The sequence below is a fragment of the Pimephales promelas genome, chromosome 3, assembly GCF_988280905.1.
Source record: "Pimephales promelas chromosome 3, fPimPro1.hap1.1, whole genome shotgun sequence".
Classification (NCBI taxonomy): Eukaryota; Metazoa; Chordata; class Actinopteri; order Cypriniformes; family Leuciscidae; genus Pimephales; species Pimephales promelas.
In genome coordinates, this window is record NC_142771.1 from 45,529,559 (window position 1) to 45,543,422 (window position 13,864).

The 13,864-nt window shown below is 43.0% G+C and overlaps 48 non-coding genes across 48 annotated transcripts; all 48 read right to left on the reverse strand.

Moving 5' to 3' along the window:
• Positions 1-2: 2 nt before the first annotated feature.
• LOC148986114 (5S ribosomal RNA) lies at positions 3-121 on the reverse strand. The gene has a single exon (XR_016161123.1). It is a non-coding gene; the product is annotated as a 5S ribosomal RNA (ribosomal RNA).
• A 63-nt stretch (positions 122-184) lies between these two features.
• Positions 185-303, reverse strand: LOC148986115 (5S ribosomal RNA). The gene has a single exon (XR_016166522.1). It is a non-coding gene; the product is annotated as a 5S ribosomal RNA (ribosomal RNA).
• Positions 304-366: 63 nt separating this feature from the next.
• On the reverse strand, positions 367-485 carry LOC148986116 (5S ribosomal RNA). The gene has a single exon (XR_016161226.1). It is a non-coding gene; the product is annotated as a 5S ribosomal RNA (ribosomal RNA).
• Positions 486-548: 63 nt separating this feature from the next.
• LOC148986117 (5S ribosomal RNA) lies at positions 549-667 on the reverse strand. The gene has a single exon (XR_016161874.1). It is a non-coding gene; the product is annotated as a 5S ribosomal RNA (ribosomal RNA).
• A 63-nt stretch (positions 668-730) lies between these two features.
• On the reverse strand, positions 731-849 carry LOC148986118 (5S ribosomal RNA). Its single transcript, XR_016166523.1, has one exon. It is a non-coding gene; the product is annotated as a 5S ribosomal RNA (ribosomal RNA).
• A 63-nt stretch (positions 850-912) lies between these two features.
• On the reverse strand, positions 913-1,031 carry LOC148986119 (5S ribosomal RNA). The gene has a single exon (XR_016166524.1). It is a non-coding gene; the product is annotated as a 5S ribosomal RNA (ribosomal RNA).
• Positions 1,032-1,094: 63 nt separating this feature from the next.
• On the reverse strand, positions 1,095-1,213 carry LOC148986120 (5S ribosomal RNA). Its single transcript, XR_016166525.1, has one exon. It is a non-coding gene; the product is annotated as a 5S ribosomal RNA (ribosomal RNA).
• A 63-nt stretch (positions 1,214-1,276) lies between these two features.
• LOC148986121 (5S ribosomal RNA) lies at positions 1,277-1,395 on the reverse strand. The gene has a single exon (XR_016161125.1). It is a non-coding gene; the product is annotated as a 5S ribosomal RNA (ribosomal RNA).
• A 63-nt stretch (positions 1,396-1,458) lies between these two features.
• LOC148986122 (5S ribosomal RNA) lies at positions 1,459-1,577 on the reverse strand. Its single transcript, XR_016166527.1, has one exon. It is a non-coding gene; the product is annotated as a 5S ribosomal RNA (ribosomal RNA).
• A 63-nt stretch (positions 1,578-1,640) lies between these two features.
• LOC148986123 (5S ribosomal RNA) lies at positions 1,641-1,759 on the reverse strand. Its single transcript, XR_016162273.1, has one exon. It is a non-coding gene; the product is annotated as a 5S ribosomal RNA (ribosomal RNA).
• Positions 1,760-1,822: 63 nt separating this feature from the next.
• LOC148986124 (5S ribosomal RNA) lies at positions 1,823-1,941 on the reverse strand. Its single transcript, XR_016166528.1, has one exon. It is a non-coding gene; the product is annotated as a 5S ribosomal RNA (ribosomal RNA).
• Positions 1,942-2,004: 63 nt separating this feature from the next.
• On the reverse strand, positions 2,005-2,123 carry LOC148986125 (5S ribosomal RNA). Its single transcript, XR_016162811.1, has one exon. It is a non-coding gene; the product is annotated as a 5S ribosomal RNA (ribosomal RNA).
• A 63-nt stretch (positions 2,124-2,186) lies between these two features.
• On the reverse strand, positions 2,187-2,305 carry LOC148986126 (5S ribosomal RNA). Its single transcript, XR_016166529.1, has one exon. It is a non-coding gene; the product is annotated as a 5S ribosomal RNA (ribosomal RNA).
• Positions 2,306-2,368: 63 nt separating this feature from the next.
• Positions 2,369-2,487, reverse strand: LOC148986127 (5S ribosomal RNA). Its single transcript, XR_016166530.1, has one exon. It is a non-coding gene; the product is annotated as a 5S ribosomal RNA (ribosomal RNA).
• A 170-nt stretch (positions 2,488-2,657) lies between these two features.
• On the reverse strand, positions 2,658-2,776 carry LOC148986128 (5S ribosomal RNA). The gene has a single exon (XR_016166531.1). It is a non-coding gene; the product is annotated as a 5S ribosomal RNA (ribosomal RNA).
• Positions 2,777-2,839: 63 nt separating this feature from the next.
• Positions 2,840-2,958, reverse strand: LOC148986129 (5S ribosomal RNA). Its single transcript, XR_016166532.1, has one exon. It is a non-coding gene; the product is annotated as a 5S ribosomal RNA (ribosomal RNA).
• A 63-nt stretch (positions 2,959-3,021) lies between these two features.
• On the reverse strand, positions 3,022-3,140 carry LOC148986130 (5S ribosomal RNA). The gene has a single exon (XR_016166533.1). It is a non-coding gene; the product is annotated as a 5S ribosomal RNA (ribosomal RNA).
• A 63-nt stretch (positions 3,141-3,203) lies between these two features.
• On the reverse strand, positions 3,204-3,322 carry LOC148986131 (5S ribosomal RNA). The gene has a single exon (XR_016161126.1). It is a non-coding gene; the product is annotated as a 5S ribosomal RNA (ribosomal RNA).
• A 63-nt stretch (positions 3,323-3,385) lies between these two features.
• LOC148986132 (5S ribosomal RNA) lies at positions 3,386-3,504 on the reverse strand. The gene has a single exon (XR_016166534.1). It is a non-coding gene; the product is annotated as a 5S ribosomal RNA (ribosomal RNA).
• Positions 3,505-3,567: 63 nt separating this feature from the next.
• Positions 3,568-3,686, reverse strand: LOC148986133 (5S ribosomal RNA). Its single transcript, XR_016162812.1, has one exon. It is a non-coding gene; the product is annotated as a 5S ribosomal RNA (ribosomal RNA).
• A 63-nt stretch (positions 3,687-3,749) lies between these two features.
• Positions 3,750-3,868, reverse strand: LOC148986134 (5S ribosomal RNA). The gene has a single exon (XR_016166535.1). It is a non-coding gene; the product is annotated as a 5S ribosomal RNA (ribosomal RNA).
• A 63-nt stretch (positions 3,869-3,931) lies between these two features.
• Positions 3,932-4,050, reverse strand: LOC148986135 (5S ribosomal RNA). The gene has a single exon (XR_016166536.1). It is a non-coding gene; the product is annotated as a 5S ribosomal RNA (ribosomal RNA).
• Positions 4,051-4,218: 168 nt separating this feature from the next.
• LOC148986136 (5S ribosomal RNA) lies at positions 4,219-4,337 on the reverse strand. The gene has a single exon (XR_016166538.1). It is a non-coding gene; the product is annotated as a 5S ribosomal RNA (ribosomal RNA).
• Positions 4,338-4,400: 63 nt separating this feature from the next.
• On the reverse strand, positions 4,401-4,519 carry LOC148986137 (5S ribosomal RNA). Its single transcript, XR_016166539.1, has one exon. It is a non-coding gene; the product is annotated as a 5S ribosomal RNA (ribosomal RNA).
• Positions 4,520-4,582: 63 nt separating this feature from the next.
• Positions 4,583-4,701, reverse strand: LOC148986138 (5S ribosomal RNA). Its single transcript, XR_016166540.1, has one exon. It is a non-coding gene; the product is annotated as a 5S ribosomal RNA (ribosomal RNA).
• Positions 4,702-4,764: 63 nt separating this feature from the next.
• Positions 4,765-4,883, reverse strand: LOC148986139 (5S ribosomal RNA). The gene has a single exon (XR_016163331.1). It is a non-coding gene; the product is annotated as a 5S ribosomal RNA (ribosomal RNA).
• Positions 4,884-4,946: 63 nt separating this feature from the next.
• Positions 4,947-5,065, reverse strand: LOC148986140 (5S ribosomal RNA). Its single transcript, XR_016166541.1, has one exon. It is a non-coding gene; the product is annotated as a 5S ribosomal RNA (ribosomal RNA).
• A 63-nt stretch (positions 5,066-5,128) lies between these two features.
• Positions 5,129-5,247, reverse strand: LOC148986141 (5S ribosomal RNA). Its single transcript, XR_016166542.1, has one exon. It is a non-coding gene; the product is annotated as a 5S ribosomal RNA (ribosomal RNA).
• A 63-nt stretch (positions 5,248-5,310) lies between these two features.
• LOC148986142 (5S ribosomal RNA) lies at positions 5,311-5,429 on the reverse strand. The gene has a single exon (XR_016166544.1). It is a non-coding gene; the product is annotated as a 5S ribosomal RNA (ribosomal RNA).
• A 170-nt stretch (positions 5,430-5,599) lies between these two features.
• Positions 5,600-5,718, reverse strand: LOC148986143 (5S ribosomal RNA). The gene has a single exon (XR_016166545.1). It is a non-coding gene; the product is annotated as a 5S ribosomal RNA (ribosomal RNA).
• Positions 5,719-5,781: 63 nt separating this feature from the next.
• On the reverse strand, positions 5,782-5,900 carry LOC148986144 (5S ribosomal RNA). The gene has a single exon (XR_016166546.1). It is a non-coding gene; the product is annotated as a 5S ribosomal RNA (ribosomal RNA).
• Positions 5,901-5,963: 63 nt separating this feature from the next.
• Positions 5,964-6,082, reverse strand: LOC148986145 (5S ribosomal RNA). Its single transcript, XR_016166547.1, has one exon. It is a non-coding gene; the product is annotated as a 5S ribosomal RNA (ribosomal RNA).
• Positions 6,083-6,145: 63 nt separating this feature from the next.
• On the reverse strand, positions 6,146-6,264 carry LOC148986146 (5S ribosomal RNA). Its single transcript, XR_016166548.1, has one exon. It is a non-coding gene; the product is annotated as a 5S ribosomal RNA (ribosomal RNA).
• Positions 6,265-6,327: 63 nt separating this feature from the next.
• LOC148986147 (5S ribosomal RNA) lies at positions 6,328-6,446 on the reverse strand. The gene has a single exon (XR_016166550.1). It is a non-coding gene; the product is annotated as a 5S ribosomal RNA (ribosomal RNA).
• Positions 6,447-6,509: 63 nt separating this feature from the next.
• On the reverse strand, positions 6,510-6,628 carry LOC148986148 (5S ribosomal RNA). Its single transcript, XR_016161127.1, has one exon. It is a non-coding gene; the product is annotated as a 5S ribosomal RNA (ribosomal RNA).
• A 63-nt stretch (positions 6,629-6,691) lies between these two features.
• On the reverse strand, positions 6,692-6,810 carry LOC148986149 (5S ribosomal RNA). Its single transcript, XR_016166551.1, has one exon. It is a non-coding gene; the product is annotated as a 5S ribosomal RNA (ribosomal RNA).
• A 63-nt stretch (positions 6,811-6,873) lies between these two features.
• LOC148986150 (5S ribosomal RNA) lies at positions 6,874-6,992 on the reverse strand. The gene has a single exon (XR_016162274.1). It is a non-coding gene; the product is annotated as a 5S ribosomal RNA (ribosomal RNA).
• A 63-nt stretch (positions 6,993-7,055) lies between these two features.
• LOC148986151 (5S ribosomal RNA) lies at positions 7,056-7,174 on the reverse strand. Its single transcript, XR_016166552.1, has one exon. It is a non-coding gene; the product is annotated as a 5S ribosomal RNA (ribosomal RNA).
• Positions 7,175-7,237: 63 nt separating this feature from the next.
• LOC148986152 (5S ribosomal RNA) lies at positions 7,238-7,356 on the reverse strand. The gene has a single exon (XR_016166553.1). It is a non-coding gene; the product is annotated as a 5S ribosomal RNA (ribosomal RNA).
• Positions 7,357-7,419: 63 nt separating this feature from the next.
• LOC148986153 (5S ribosomal RNA) lies at positions 7,420-7,538 on the reverse strand. Its single transcript, XR_016162813.1, has one exon. It is a non-coding gene; the product is annotated as a 5S ribosomal RNA (ribosomal RNA).
• Positions 7,539-7,601: 63 nt separating this feature from the next.
• LOC148986154 (5S ribosomal RNA) lies at positions 7,602-7,720 on the reverse strand. The gene has a single exon (XR_016166554.1). It is a non-coding gene; the product is annotated as a 5S ribosomal RNA (ribosomal RNA).
• A 63-nt stretch (positions 7,721-7,783) lies between these two features.
• Positions 7,784-7,902, reverse strand: LOC148986155 (5S ribosomal RNA). The gene has a single exon (XR_016163081.1). It is a non-coding gene; the product is annotated as a 5S ribosomal RNA (ribosomal RNA).
• A 171-nt stretch (positions 7,903-8,073) lies between these two features.
• On the reverse strand, positions 8,074-8,192 carry LOC148986156 (5S ribosomal RNA). The gene has a single exon (XR_016166555.1). It is a non-coding gene; the product is annotated as a 5S ribosomal RNA (ribosomal RNA).
• A 63-nt stretch (positions 8,193-8,255) lies between these two features.
• Positions 8,256-8,374, reverse strand: LOC148986157 (5S ribosomal RNA). The gene has a single exon (XR_016166556.1). It is a non-coding gene; the product is annotated as a 5S ribosomal RNA (ribosomal RNA).
• A 63-nt stretch (positions 8,375-8,437) lies between these two features.
• On the reverse strand, positions 8,438-8,556 carry LOC148986158 (5S ribosomal RNA). The gene has a single exon (XR_016163388.1). It is a non-coding gene; the product is annotated as a 5S ribosomal RNA (ribosomal RNA).
• A 63-nt stretch (positions 8,557-8,619) lies between these two features.
• Positions 8,620-8,738, reverse strand: LOC148986159 (5S ribosomal RNA). Its single transcript, XR_016166557.1, has one exon. It is a non-coding gene; the product is annotated as a 5S ribosomal RNA (ribosomal RNA).
• A 63-nt stretch (positions 8,739-8,801) lies between these two features.
• LOC148986160 (5S ribosomal RNA) lies at positions 8,802-8,920 on the reverse strand. The gene has a single exon (XR_016166558.1). It is a non-coding gene; the product is annotated as a 5S ribosomal RNA (ribosomal RNA).
• Positions 8,921-8,983: 63 nt separating this feature from the next.
• LOC148986161 (5S ribosomal RNA) lies at positions 8,984-9,102 on the reverse strand. The gene has a single exon (XR_016166559.1). It is a non-coding gene; the product is annotated as a 5S ribosomal RNA (ribosomal RNA).
• Positions 9,103-13,864: the final 4,762 nt, after the last annotated feature.

The window sequence follows — 13,864 nt, forward strand, 5'->3', positions numbered from 1 at the left end:
AAAGCTTACAGCACCTGGTATTCCCAGGCGGTCTCCCATCCAAGTACTAACCAGGCCCGACCCTGCTTAGCTTCCGAGACCAGACGAGTTCGGGCGTTCTCAAGGTGGTATGGCCGTAAGCGAAATCTGCTGCCAAAATTGGGCTATTTGAATGGTTAGAACATTAGGGTAGTAAACTATATAAAGCTTACAGCACCTGGTATTCCCAGGCGGTCTCCCATCCAAGTACTAACCAGGCCCGACCCTGCTTAGCTTCCGAGATCAGACGAGTTCGGGCGTTCTCAAGGTGGTATGGCCGTAAGCGAAATCTGCTGCCAAAATTGGGCTATTTGAATGGTTAGAACATTAGGGTAGTAAACTACATAAAGCTTACAGCACCTGGTATTCCCAGGCGGTCTCCCATCCAAGTACTAACCAGGCCCGACCCTGCTTAGCTTCCGAGATCAGAAGAGTTCGGGCGTTCTCAAGGTGGTATGGCCGTAAGCGAAATCTGCTGCCAAAATTGGGCTATTTGAATAGTTAAAACATTAGGGTAGTAAACTATATAAAGCTTACAGCACCTGGTATTCCCAGGCGGTCTCCCATCCAAGTACTAACCAGGCCCGACCCTGCTTAGCTTCCGAGATCAGACGAGTTCGGGCGTTCTCAAGGTGGTATGGCCGTAAGAGAAATCTGCTGCCAAAATTGGGCTATTTGAATGGTTAGAACATTAGGGTAGTAAACTATATAAAGCTTACAGCACCTGGTATTCCCAGGCGGTCTCCCATCCAAGTACTAACCAGGCCCGACCCTGCTTAGCTTCCGAGATCAGACGAGTTCGGGCGTTCTCAAGGTGGTATGGCCGTAAGCGAAATCTGCTGCCAAAATTGGGCTATTTGAATAGTTAAAACATTAGGGTAGTAAACTATATAAAGCTTACAGCACCTGGTATTCCCAGGCGGTCTCCCATCCAAGTACTAACCAGGCCCGACCCTGCTTAGCTTCCGAGATCAGACGAGTTCGGGCGTTCTCAAGGTGGTATGGCCGTAAGCGAAATCTGCTGCCAAAATTGGGCTATTTGAATGGTTAGAACATTAGGGTAGTAAACTATATAAAGCTTACAGCACCTGGTATTCCCAGGCGGTCTCCCATCCAAGTACTAACCAGGCCCGACCCTGCTTAGCTTCCGAGATCAGACGAGTTCGGGCGTTCTCAAGGTGGTATGGCCGTAAGCGAAATCTGCTGCCAAAATTGGGCTATTTGAATGGTTAGAACATTAGGGTAGTAAACTATATAAAGCTTACAGCACCTGGTATTCCCAGGCGGTCTCCCATCCAAGTACTAACCAGGCCCGACCCTGCTTAGCTTCCGAGACCAGACGAGTTCGGGCGTTCTCAAGGTGGTATGGCCGTAAGCGAAATCTGCTGCCAAAATTGGGCTATTTGAATGGTTAGAACATTAGGGTAGTAAACTATATAAAGCTTACAGCACCTGGTATTCCCAGGCGGTCTCCCATCCAAGTACTAACCAGGCCCGACCCTGCTTAGCTTCCGAGATCAGACGAGTTCGGGCGTTCTCAAGGTGGTATGGCCGTAAGCGAAATCTGCTGCCAAAATTGGGCTATTTGAATGGTTAGAACATTAGGGTAGTAAACTATATAAAGCTTACAGCACCTGCTATTCCCAGGCGGTCTCCCATCCAAGTACTAACCAGGCCCGACCCTGCTTAGCTTCCGAGATCAGACGAGTTCGGGCGTTCTCAAGGTGGTATGGCCGTAAGCGAAATCTGCTGCCAAAATTGGGCTATTTGAATGGTTAGAACATTAGGGTAGTAAACTATATAAAGCTTACAGCACCTGGTATTCCCAGGCGGTCTCCCATCCAAGTACTAACCAGGCCCGACCCTGCTTAGCTTCCGAGATCAGACGAGTTCGGGCGTTCTCAAGGTGGTATGGCCGTAAGCGAAATCTGCTGCCAAAATTGGGCTATTTGAATGGTTAGAACATTAGGGTAGTAAACTACATAAAGCTTACAGCACCTGGTATTCCCAGGCGGTCTCCCATCCAAGTACTAACCAGGCCCGACCCTGCTTAGCTTCCGAGATCAGACGAGTTCGGGCGTTCTCAAGGTGGTATGGTCGTAAGCGAAATCTCCTGCCAAAATTGGGCTATTTGAATGGTTAGAACATTAGGGTAGTAAACTACATAAAGCTTACAGCACCTGGTATTCCCAGGCGGTCTCCCATCCAAGTACTAACCAGGCCCGACCCTGCTTAGCTTCCGAGATCAGACGAGTTCGGGCGTTCTCAAGGTGGTATGGCCGTAAGCGAAATCTGCTGCCAAAATTGGGCTATTTGAATGGTTAGAACATTAGGGTAGTAAACTACATAAAGCTTACAGCACCTGGTATTCCCAGGCGGTCTCCCATCCAAGTACTAACCAGGCCCGACCCTGCTTAGCTTCCGAGATCAGACGAGTTCGGGCGTTCTCAAGGTGGTATGGCCGTAAGCGAAATCTGCAGCCAAAATTGGGCTATTTGAAGAAGAAAAAAAAGAGACTCTTTCAGGCTTTCTGAAGAAACTGAGAGACTATTTCAGGAATTTTGAGGGGAAAAAGACAATTTAGGATTTTTGAAACATTTCATTGACTCTTTTTTTTTTTTTTTTTTTTTAAACAATAAAGCTTACAGCACCTGGTATTCCCAGGCGGTCTCCCATCCAAGTACTAACCAGGCCCGACCCTGCTTAGCTTCCGAGATCAGACGAGTTCGGGCGTTCTCAAGGTGGTATGGCCGTAAGCGAAATCTGCTGCCAAAATTGGGCTATTTGAATAGTTAAAACATTAGGGTAGTAAACTATATAAAGCTTACAGCACCTGGTATTCCCAGGCGGTCTCCCATCCAAGTACTAACCAGGCCCGACCCTGCTTAGCTTCCGAGATCAGACGAGTTCGGGCGTTCTCAAGGTGGTATGGCCGTAAGCGAAATCTGCTGCCAAAATTGGGCTATTTGAATGGTTAGAACATTAGGGTAGTAAACTATATAAAGCTTACAGCACCTGGTATTCCCAGGCGGTCTCCCATCCAAGTACTAACCAGGCCCGACCCTGCTTAGCTTCCGAGATCAGACGAGTTCGGGCGTTCTCAAGGTGGTATGGCCGTAAGCGAAATCTGCTGCCAAAATTGGGCTATTTGAATGGTTAGAACATTAGGGTAGTAAACTATATAAAGCTTACAGCACCTGGTATTCCCAGGCGGTCTCCCATCCAAGTACTAACCAGGCCCGACCCTGCTTAGCTTCCGAGACCAGACGAGTTCGGGCGTTCTCAAGGTGGTATGGCCGTAAGCGAAATCTGCTGCCAAAATTGGGCTATTTGAATGGTTAGAACATTAGGGTAGTAAACTATATAAAGCTTACAGCACCTGGTATTCCCAGGCGGTCTCCCATCCAAGTACTAACCAGGCCCGACCCTGCTTAGCTTCCGAGATCAGACGAGTTCGGGCGTTCTCAAGGTGGTATGGCCGTAAGCGAAATCTGCTGCCAAAATTGGGCTATTTGAATGGTTAGAACATTAGGGTAGTAAACTACATAAAGCTTACAGCACCTGGTATTCCCAGGCGGTCTCCCATCCAAGTACTAACCAGGCCCGACCCTGCTTAGCTTCCGAGATCAGACGAGTTCGGGCGTTCTCAAGGTGGTATGGTCGTAAGCGAAATCTGCTGCCAAAATTGGGCTATTTGAATGGTTAGAACATTAGGGTAGTAAACTACATAAAGCTTACAGCACCTGGTATTCCCAGGCGGTCTCCCATCCAAGTACTAACCAGGCCCGACCCTGCTTAGCTTCCGAGATCAGACGAGTTCGGGCGTTCTCAAGGTGGTATGGCCGTAAGCGAAATCTGCTGCCAAAATTGGGCTATTTGAATGGTTAGAACATTAGGGTAGTAAACTACATAAAGCTTACAGCACCTGGTATTCCCAGGCGGTCTCCCATCCAAGTACTAACCAGGCCCGACCCTGCTTAGCTTCCGAGATCAGACGAGTTCGGGCGTTCTCAAGGTGGTATGGCCGTAAGCGAAATCTGCAGCCAAAATTGGGCTATTTGAAGAAGAAAAAAAAGAGACTCTTTCAGGCTTTCTGAAGAAACTGAGAGACTATTTCAGGAATTTTGAGGGGAAAAAAGACAATTTAGGATTTTTGAAACATTTCATTGACTCTTTTTTTTTTTTTTTTTTAAACAATAAAGCTTACAGCACCTGGTATTCCCAGGCGGTCTCCCATCCAAGTACTAACCAGGCCCGACCCTGCTTAGCTTCCGAGATCAGACGAGTTCGGGCGTTCTCAAGGTGGTATGGCCGTAAGCGAAATCTGCTGCCAAAATTGGGCTATTTGAATAGTTAAAACATTAGGGTAGTAAACTATATAAAGCTTACAGCACCTGGTATTCCCAGGCGGTCTCCCATCCAAGTACTAACCAGGCCCGACCCTGCTTAGCTTCCGAGATCAGACGAGTTCGGGCGTTCTCAAGGTGGTATGGCCGTAAGCGAAATCTGCTGCCAAAATTGGGCTATTTGAATAGTTAAAACATTAGGGTAGTAAACTATATAAAGCTTACAGCACCTGGTATTCCCAGGCGGTCTCCCATCCAAGTACTAACCAGGCCCGACCCTGCTTAGCTTCCGAGATCAGACGAGTTCGGGCGTTCTCAAGGTGGTATGGCCGTAAGCGAAATCTGCTGCCAAAATTGGGCTATTTGAATGGTTAGAACATTAGGGTAGTAAACTATATAAAGCTTACAGCACCTGGTATTCCCAGGCGGTCTCCCATCCAAGTACTAACCAGGCGCGACCCTGCTTAGCTTCCGAGATCAGACGAGTTCGGGCGTTCTCAAGGTGGTATGGCCGTAAGCGAAATCTGCTGCCAAAATTGGGCTATTTGAATAGTTAAAACATTAGGGTAGTAAACTATATAAAGCTTACAGCACCTGGTATTCCCAGGCGGTCTCCCATCCAAGTACTAACCAGGCCCGACCCTGCTTAGCTTCCGAGATCAGACGAGTTCGGGCGTTCTCAAGGTGGTATGGCCGTAAGCGAAATCTGCTGCCAAAATTGGGCTATTTGAATGGTTAGAACATTAGGGTAGTAAACTATATAAAGCTTACAGCACCTGGTATTCCCAGGCGGTCTCCCATCCAAGTACTAACCAGGCCCGACCCTGCTTAGCTTCCGAGATCAGACGAGTTCGGGCGTTCTCAAGGTGGTATGGCCGTAAGCGAAATCTGCTGCCAAAATTGGGCTATTTGAATGGTTAGAACATTAGGGTAGTAAACTACATAAAGCTTACAGCACCTGGTATTCCCAGGCGGTCTCCCATCCAAGTACTAACCAGGCCCGACCCTGCTTAGCTTCCGAGATCAGACGAGTTCGGGCGTTCTCAAGGTGGTATGGCCGTAAGCGAAATCTGCAGCCAAAATTGGGCTATTTGAAGAAGAAAAAAAAGAGACTCTTTCAGGCTTTCTGAAGAAACTGAGAGACTATTTCAGGAATTTTGAGGGGAAAAAAGACAATTTAGGATTTTTGAAACATTTCATTGACTCTTTTTTTTTTTTTTTTTTTTAAACAATAAAGCTTACAGCACCTGGTATTCCCAGGCGGTCTCCCATCCAAGTACTAACCAGGCCCGACCCTGCTTAGCTTCCGAGATCAGACGAGTTCGGGCGTTCTCAAGGTGGTATGGCCGTAAGCGAAATCTGCTGCCAAAATTGGGCTATTTGAATAGTTAAAACATTAGGGTAGTAAACTATATAAAGCTTACAGCACCTGGTATTCCCAGGCGGTCTCCCATCCAAGTACTAACCAGGCCCGACCCTGCTTAGCTTCCGAGATCAGACGAGTTCGGGCGTTCTCAAGGTGGTATGGCCGTAAGCGAAATCTGCTGCCAAAATTGGGCTATTTGAATGGTTAGAACATTAGGGTAGTAAACTATATAAAGCTTACAGCACCTGGTATTCCCAGGCGGTCTCCCATCCAAGTACTAACCAGGCCCGACCCTGCTTAGCTTCCGAGATCAGACGAGTTCGGGCGTTCTCAAGGTGGTATGGCCGTAAGCGAAATCTGCTGCCAAAATTGGGCTATTTGAATAGTTAAAACATTAGGGTAGTAAACTATATAAAGCTTACAGCACCTGGTATTCCCAGGCGGTCTCCCATCCAAGTACTAACCAGGCCCGACCCTGCTTAGCTTCCGAGATCAGACGAGTTCGGGCGTTCTCAAGGTGGTATGGCCGTAAGCGAAATCTGCTGCCAAAATTGGGCTATTTGAATGGTTAGAACATTAGGGTAGTAAACTATATAAAGCTTACAGCACCTGGTATTCCCAGGCGGTCTCCCATCCAAGTACTAACCAGGCCCGACCCTGCTTAGCTTCCGAGATCAGACGAGTTCGGGCGTTCTCAAGGTGGTATGGCCGTAAGCGAAATCTGCTGCCAAAATTGGGCTATTTGAATGGTTAGAACATTAGGGTAGTAAACTATATAAAGCTTACAGCACCTGGTATTCCCAGGCGGTCTCCCATCCAAGTACTAACCAGGCCCGACCCTGCTTAGCTTCCGAGACCAGACGAGTTCGGGCGTTCTCAAGGTGGTATGGCCGTAAGCGAAATCTGCTGCCAAAATTGGGCTATTTGAATGGTTAGAACATTAGGGTAGTAAACTATATAAAGCTTACAGCACCTGGTATTCCCAGGCGGTCTCCCATCCAAGTACTAACCAGGCCCGACCCTGCTTAGCTTCCGAGATCAGACGAGTTCGGGCGTTCTCAAGGTGGTATGGCCGTAAGCGAAATCTGCTGCCAAAATTGGGCTATTTGAATGGTTAGAACATTAGGGTAGTAAACTATATAAAGCTTACAGCACCTGCTATTCCCAGGCGGTCTCCCATCCAAGTACTAACCAGGCCCGACCCTGCTTAGCTTCCGAGATCAGACGAGTTCGGGCGTTCTCAAGGTGGTATGGCCGTAAGCGAAATCTGCTGCCAAAATTGGGCTATTTGAATAGTTAAAACATTAGGGTAGTAAACTATATAAAGCTTACAGCACCTGGTATTCCCAGGCGGTCTCCCATCCAAGTACTAACCAGGCCCGACCCTGCTTAGCTTCCGAGATCAGACGAGTTCGGGCGTTCTCAAGGTGGTATGGCCGTAAGCGAAATCTGCTGCCAAAATTGGGCTATTTGAATGGTTAGAACATTAGGGTAGTAAACTATATAAAGCTTACAGCACCTGGTATTCCCAGGCGGTCTCCCATCCAAGTACTAACCAGGCCCGACCCTGCTTAGCTTCCGAGATCAGACGAGTTCGGGCGTTCTCAAGGTGGTATGGCCGTAAGCGAAATCTGCTGCCAAAATTGGGCTATTTGAATGGTTAGAACATTAGGGTAGTAAACTACATAAAGCTTACAGCACCTGGTATTCCCAGGCGGTCTCCCATCCAAGTACTAACCAGGCCCGACCCTGCTTAGCTTCCGAGATCAGACGAGTTCGGGCGTTCTCAAGGTGGTATGGTCGTAAGCGAAATCTCCTGCCAAAATTGGGCTATTTGAATGGTTAGAACATTAGGGTAGTAAACTACATAAAGCTTACAGCACCTGGTATTCCCAGGCGGTCTCCCATCCAAGTACTAACCAGGCCCGACCCTGCTTAGCTTCCGAGATCAGACGAGTTCGGGCGTTCTCAAGGTGGTATGGCCGTAAGCGAAATCTGCTGCCAAAATTGGGCTATTTGAATGGTTAGAACATTAGGGTAGTAAACTACATAAAGCTTACAGCACCTGGTATTCCCAGGCGGTCTCCCATCCAAGTACTAACCAGGCCCGACCCTGCTTAGCTTCCGAGATCAGACGAGTTCTGGCGTTCTCAAGGTGGTATGGCCGTAAGCGAAATCTGCAGCCAAAATTGGGCTATTTGAAGAAGAAAAAAAAGAGACTCTTTCAGGCTTTCTGAAGAAACTGAGAGACTATTTCAGGAATTTTGAGGGGAAAAAAGACAATTTAGGATTTTTGAAACATTTCATTGACTCTTTTTTTTTTTTTTTTTTTTTAAACAATAAAGCTTACAGCACCTGGTATTCCCAGGCGGTCTCCCATCCAAGTACTAACCAGGCCCGACCCTGCTTAGCTTCCGAGATCAGACGAGTTCGGGCGTTCTCAAGGTGGTATGGCCGTAAGCGAAATCTGCTGCCAAAATTGGGCTATTTGAATAGTTAAAACATTAGGGTAGTAAACTATATAAAGCTTACAGCACCTGGTATTCCCAGGCGGTCTCCCATCCAAGTACTAACCAGGCCCGACCCTGCTTAGCTTCCGAGATCAGACGAGTTCGGGCGTTCTCAAGGTGGTATGGCCGTAAGCGAAATCTGCTGCCAAAATTGGGCTATTTGAATAGTTAAAACATTAGGGTAGTAAACTATATAAAGCTTACAGCACCTGGTATTCCCAGGCGGTCTCCCATCCAAGTACTAACCAGGCCCGACCCTGCTTAGCTTCCGAGATCAGACGAGTTCGGGCGTTCTCAAGGTGGTGTGGCCGTAAGAGAAATCTGCTGCCAAAATTGGGCTATTTGAATGGTTAGAACATTAGGGTAGTAAACTATATAAAGCTTACAGCACCTGGTATTCCCAGGCGGTCTCCCATCCAAGTACTAACCAGGCCCGACCCTGCTTAGCTTCCGAGATCAGACGAGTTCGGGCGTTCTCAAGGTGGTATGGCCGTAAGCGAAATCTGCTGCCAAAATTGGGCTATTTGAATAGTTAAAACATTAGGGTAGTAAACTATATAAAGCTTACAGCACCTGGTATTCCCAGGCGGTCTCCCATCCAAGTACTAACCAGGCCCGACCCTGCTTAGCTTCCGAGATCAGACGAGTTCGGGCGTTCTCAAGGTGGTATGGCCGTAAGCGAAATCTGCTGCCAAAATTGGGCTATTTGAATGGTTAGAACATTAGGGTAGTAAACTATATAAAGCTTACAGCACCTGGTATTCCCAGGCGGTCTCCCATCCAAGTACTAACCAGGCCCGACCCTGCTTAGCTTCCGAGATCAGACGAGTTCGGGCGTTCTCAAGGTGGTATGGCCGTAAGCGAAATCTGCTGCCAAAATTGGGCTATTTGAATGGTTAGAACATTAGGGTAGTAAACTATATAAAGCTTACAGCACCTGGTATTCCCAGGCGGTCTCCCATCCAAGTACTAACCAGGCCCGACCCTGCTTAGCTTCCGAGACCAGACGAGTTCGGGCGTTCTTTTTTTTTTTTTTTTTTATTAAGAAGTTTCAATCAATAAAATACAATAAAAAATACAATAATGAAATACACTAAAAAAATACAGATTTTCCAAACATCATGTGAACAAACATCTCTACATTACATATCTTTAGCTTTTGTACATCATTTAAAAGACTTCTTCTCCCGGCAGCTTCCACAGTAGATCTTTTAAAACATAAACAACTTTTGGTGTAAAAACATCATAAAAAGAATTCAACATATTTTCACCTTTAAAATACACATACAATCTTTCAAAATATACTTCAGCTTTCCTTTTAAACACATTCCAAACATCCAACATGATTTTTTCTTTTTTAGCCACAGTTCTTCTCTCCCATATTGCACTTTTCATTAACATGACACACAGATTAATAAAACTTTTGTTTTGACACTTCTTTCCCCACCCAAACATCACAACTCTGTTCCATTCCATTCCATTTTCATCCCACTCCTCAGTCAAATCCTTAATTAAACATTTACATTTCTTTAAAAATTCCTCCAGCTCTTTACAATATAAAAACATATGTAAAATCCCCTCTTCCTTCTCCTGGCACACTTTACACATAGCATTTTGCTCAATTCCTATTTTGTTTAAAATTGCATCAGTAAAAACAACTTTATGCCTTATAAAATACTCCAAACATTCCAATTTAGTTTCCACACATCTTCCCTTCATGTTTCTCCATATGCTCTCTTTCTTTAAATCTTTGAAATGCTGCATCCAGTATGCATTAACAATCGGCTCTTTAAAAACATCATCTCTAAAAGAACAATAAATCATTTTCACAGTACATTCCTTAAAATCATCCAGTTTTCCGTCCAATTTCACATTAATACATTTCTCTTTTGGCTCCCCTTCCATACCTTCTATTCTTTTTATCCATTCTTTCGGTATTGCACTTTTAATTAATTCAAATTGGTTAATTATTCCTTGTTCACTGTAATCCTCTTTTGCCTCCTCCATTGCATCCACAATAAATTGAGTCGGTAAAAAGCCTTCTTTGAATTCATATAACACATCTCTCACCCTTGTTATCCCCACTTCCATCCATTTCTTTAAAAACATTTCTTTACCTTGCTTTAAAATGTTTTTGTTTAAGAACAGAGGTTGATTTAAAATGTTTTCTCTCCCATGTGGATCATACTCGACCTTGTCTAAAAATTTTCCCCACGCACTAAACATTTCTCTATAAAAACCTGGTAGCCCTTCTGTCATCCAAATCTTCGTTTTCATCCATAAAATTCCATCCCCCATGTTAAAATTCCCACATTTGTTTAAAAAATATTCCATTGTCTTTTTCCATTCTGCGTTACCCTCTTCTTGTAGATATTTTTTCACAGTTTTCACTCTCAAGCTATTTTTCCTTTGTGCCACATCCATTAACCCTAAACCCCCCTTGTCTGCTGCCCCTAAAATCGTGTTAAAAGCTATTCTCGCTGGCTTCCCCTCCCATAAAAAGTCAAGAAAACATTTCTTCAACCTCTTTTCTGTCCACAACGGCATCTCCGACACGTATAAAACATACCACAGCTTAGAAACCATTAAAACGTTCAATATTAAAACCTTTCCCTTCAAGTTTAAATTCCTCAATTTCCAAAAATTTAACCTTCTTTCTATTTCTGTGACCAGTTGCTCCCACATTTCATCTCTAACTTTCTTCTCATTTTTCCCCATTAAAATTCCTAAAATCCTCATTTCTTCTACTTCCTTGAACTTAAAACAATCCCTTAAAATCATTGCTTCACCAAATCTCATATATACTGTCTTATCCTCATTTACTTTACCTCCCGATCCTTTACAATAGTCTTCTACACACTTCATAACTTCTTTGACGCTCTCCTTTCCTTTTACTATTATCGTTGTATCATCAGCATATTGAAAAACCTTCCCTTCTGCTTTTTTTTCCTCAATTTCAATACCAGTTATTTCTTCTTTTTGCTTTATCGCCAATCCCAACGGCTCTGATACAAGTGAATATAATAATGCTGAAAGCGGACAACCCTGTCTTATTGATCTTGTGATTTTAAAACACTCTGTTAAAAAACCATTACATTTTATTCTTGTTAAAGCACCCTTATATAAAATCTTTATCCATTTGATAAAATCTCCCCCGAAACCAAATTCCTTTAAAACATCAAATAAAAACCGGTGTTCCACTCTATCAAAAGCTTTTTCAAAATCAAGACTTATTACATATCCATTTTCATTCTTTTCTTTCATGTACCATATTGTGTCTCTTATGCTCATTGTCGTATCCGCTATATCCCTTCCTTTTACTCCGTACGCTTGGTTTGTTTTGATTATACTTGGCATTACTTCTTTTAACCTGTTTGCTAAAACTTTTGCTAAGATTTTAAAATCTGTGTTCAGCATTGTGATCGGTCTGTAGTTTTTTAAATCTACCTTTTCTCCCTTACTTTTATATATCAGCTTTGTTATCCCCATCCCCATTCTTTCATTGACTTCTTCTTCTTCAAAAATTTCTTTGAAAACTTCCTTTAATATTTTGGTTAAAATCTCTTTAAAACATATGTAAAATTCATTTCCCAAACCATCTATTCCTGGACTTTTCTTTTTATTCAGCTGCTGTATTGCTCTTTCTATCTCTTCTTCTCTGATTTCTTGATTACATTCTTTTTTATCTTCCTCGCTAATTTTTGCTTTTATCTGCTTCAACAATTCCCTTTTTTTGTTTTCGTCTACACCCCTTGTAGTAAAAAGATTTTCATAAAAATCCTTTATTTCTTCTAAAATCTTTTCATTCCCTTCTACAATTTCCCCATTTTTTCCTCTTATCTGTTTTATCGTTTCTGCTTTTCCTTTCTTTTTTTCCAAATCAAAAAAGAACTTTGTGCATTTTTCTCCCTCCACCGTATATTTAGCTTTGCTTCTTAATCTCGCTCCCTCATATTCTTTTTCCTCTATTTCTTTCAGTTTTTCCTCCATTTCTTTTATCTTTTGTACATCTTTATTTCCTTTATTCAATTCTTCTTCTAAGCTTTCCTTTATTTCTTTTTCTTTGTATTTTTTGCATTTGCATATTATACTACCATACTTTATCGAAAATTTTTTTATTAAAAACTTTACGTTCTCCCACCATATTCTTTTATTTTCTTCATATATTTCATTTTCCCTTTCTTTTTCTATAATTTCTTTAACCTTTAAGATATAGTCTTCATTTTCTAACATTTTTGTATTTAAAACCCATATTCCTGGCCCTCTTTGCACTTTATTCCCGTCTATTTTAAAAAATAAAAACTTGTGATCACTGAAACTTGTGTCTTCATACTTAATGTCTTCAATAAAATCCTCCATATTCCTTGTACACAAAACATAATCAATTCTTGTCCTACACACAAACTGCCCTACTATTTGTCTTCTTGAAAATTCTTTTTTCTTTTCATTTCTTTCTCTCCACACATCTATCATATTATTTTCTCCCATTAAAGCTTTTAATTCTTTTCTCCCTGTATCTGTTCTAAAAACCATTCCTTCTGCCATGTCTTGTTTACTAAAAACCGTGTTAAAATCCCCCATCATTATCACTTTCTTATAGTCCTTTACAATACTTCTTAAAATATTAAAAAACTCTTTCTTTTCCTTCTCCTCCGTTGGTGCATGTACATTTACTAAAATCAATTTACATCCTTCGTAATTTACTTCCACAGCCATGCATTTCCCAATCTTATCTGTGTACACCACTCTGGTTGTATTAAAAGCATCCTTTCTCATTAAAAACGCCACCCCTCTTCCAAGCCTACCTTCCCCATTATTATATAAAATATCCCCTTCCCATTTCTTTTTATATTCCATCATCACACTCTCTTTCCAATTTGTCTCTTGTAAAACAATGACATCTTCTCCTCTACACTTTTCTTTCACTCTTTCAAATTTGCCCATGTCCATCAGTCCTCTTGCATTAAAAGTAACACAGCTTAAAACCATTAAAAAAAAGAAAAATAAATACCTAAAAACCATTAGTCTCCATTTTCTCCCTCAAGGTCCTTTAACACGTCATATCTGTTTGTACTTCCATCTCTGCTCCTTATTGTAGTCTTTTTTCGTGCATTTTCCAAATTTGGCTCAAACTTTGATGATCTTCTTCTTATTTGTCCTCTCACTTCTCTGTTGTTCTCCGTGTTGTCCATCTTTATTTCTTTTTTCTCCATCTCATCCCGATACCTTTTACCACTGTCCGATGTTCCCATTGCTGACCATTGCATGTCCTGTTCCATTGTTTGTTCTTTATCTTTATTGTTCTCTTGCTCTCCTTCTTCCTCTCTGTTGCTCGTTCCTTCTTCCATTTCTTTTTGCTGCATAACTTGTTCCTCTTGTACCACATCAGTTTGTCTTTCCTCCTCGTTGTTTCCTTCATGCACCTGTCCGTCCACCTGAAGCTCCCTACCTCCTTCCTCTTCCTCCTCCATACACACACATTTATTTAAAATTTTCTGACACTCCGGGCACCTGGCTGCATTACAGTCTCTTGCGAAGTGTCCTCTTTCTCCGCATTTGTGGCATTTAAAGTCTGGGCACTCTTTTAGCAGATGGTCTGGGCTCATGCACAGCCGACAGGTCTT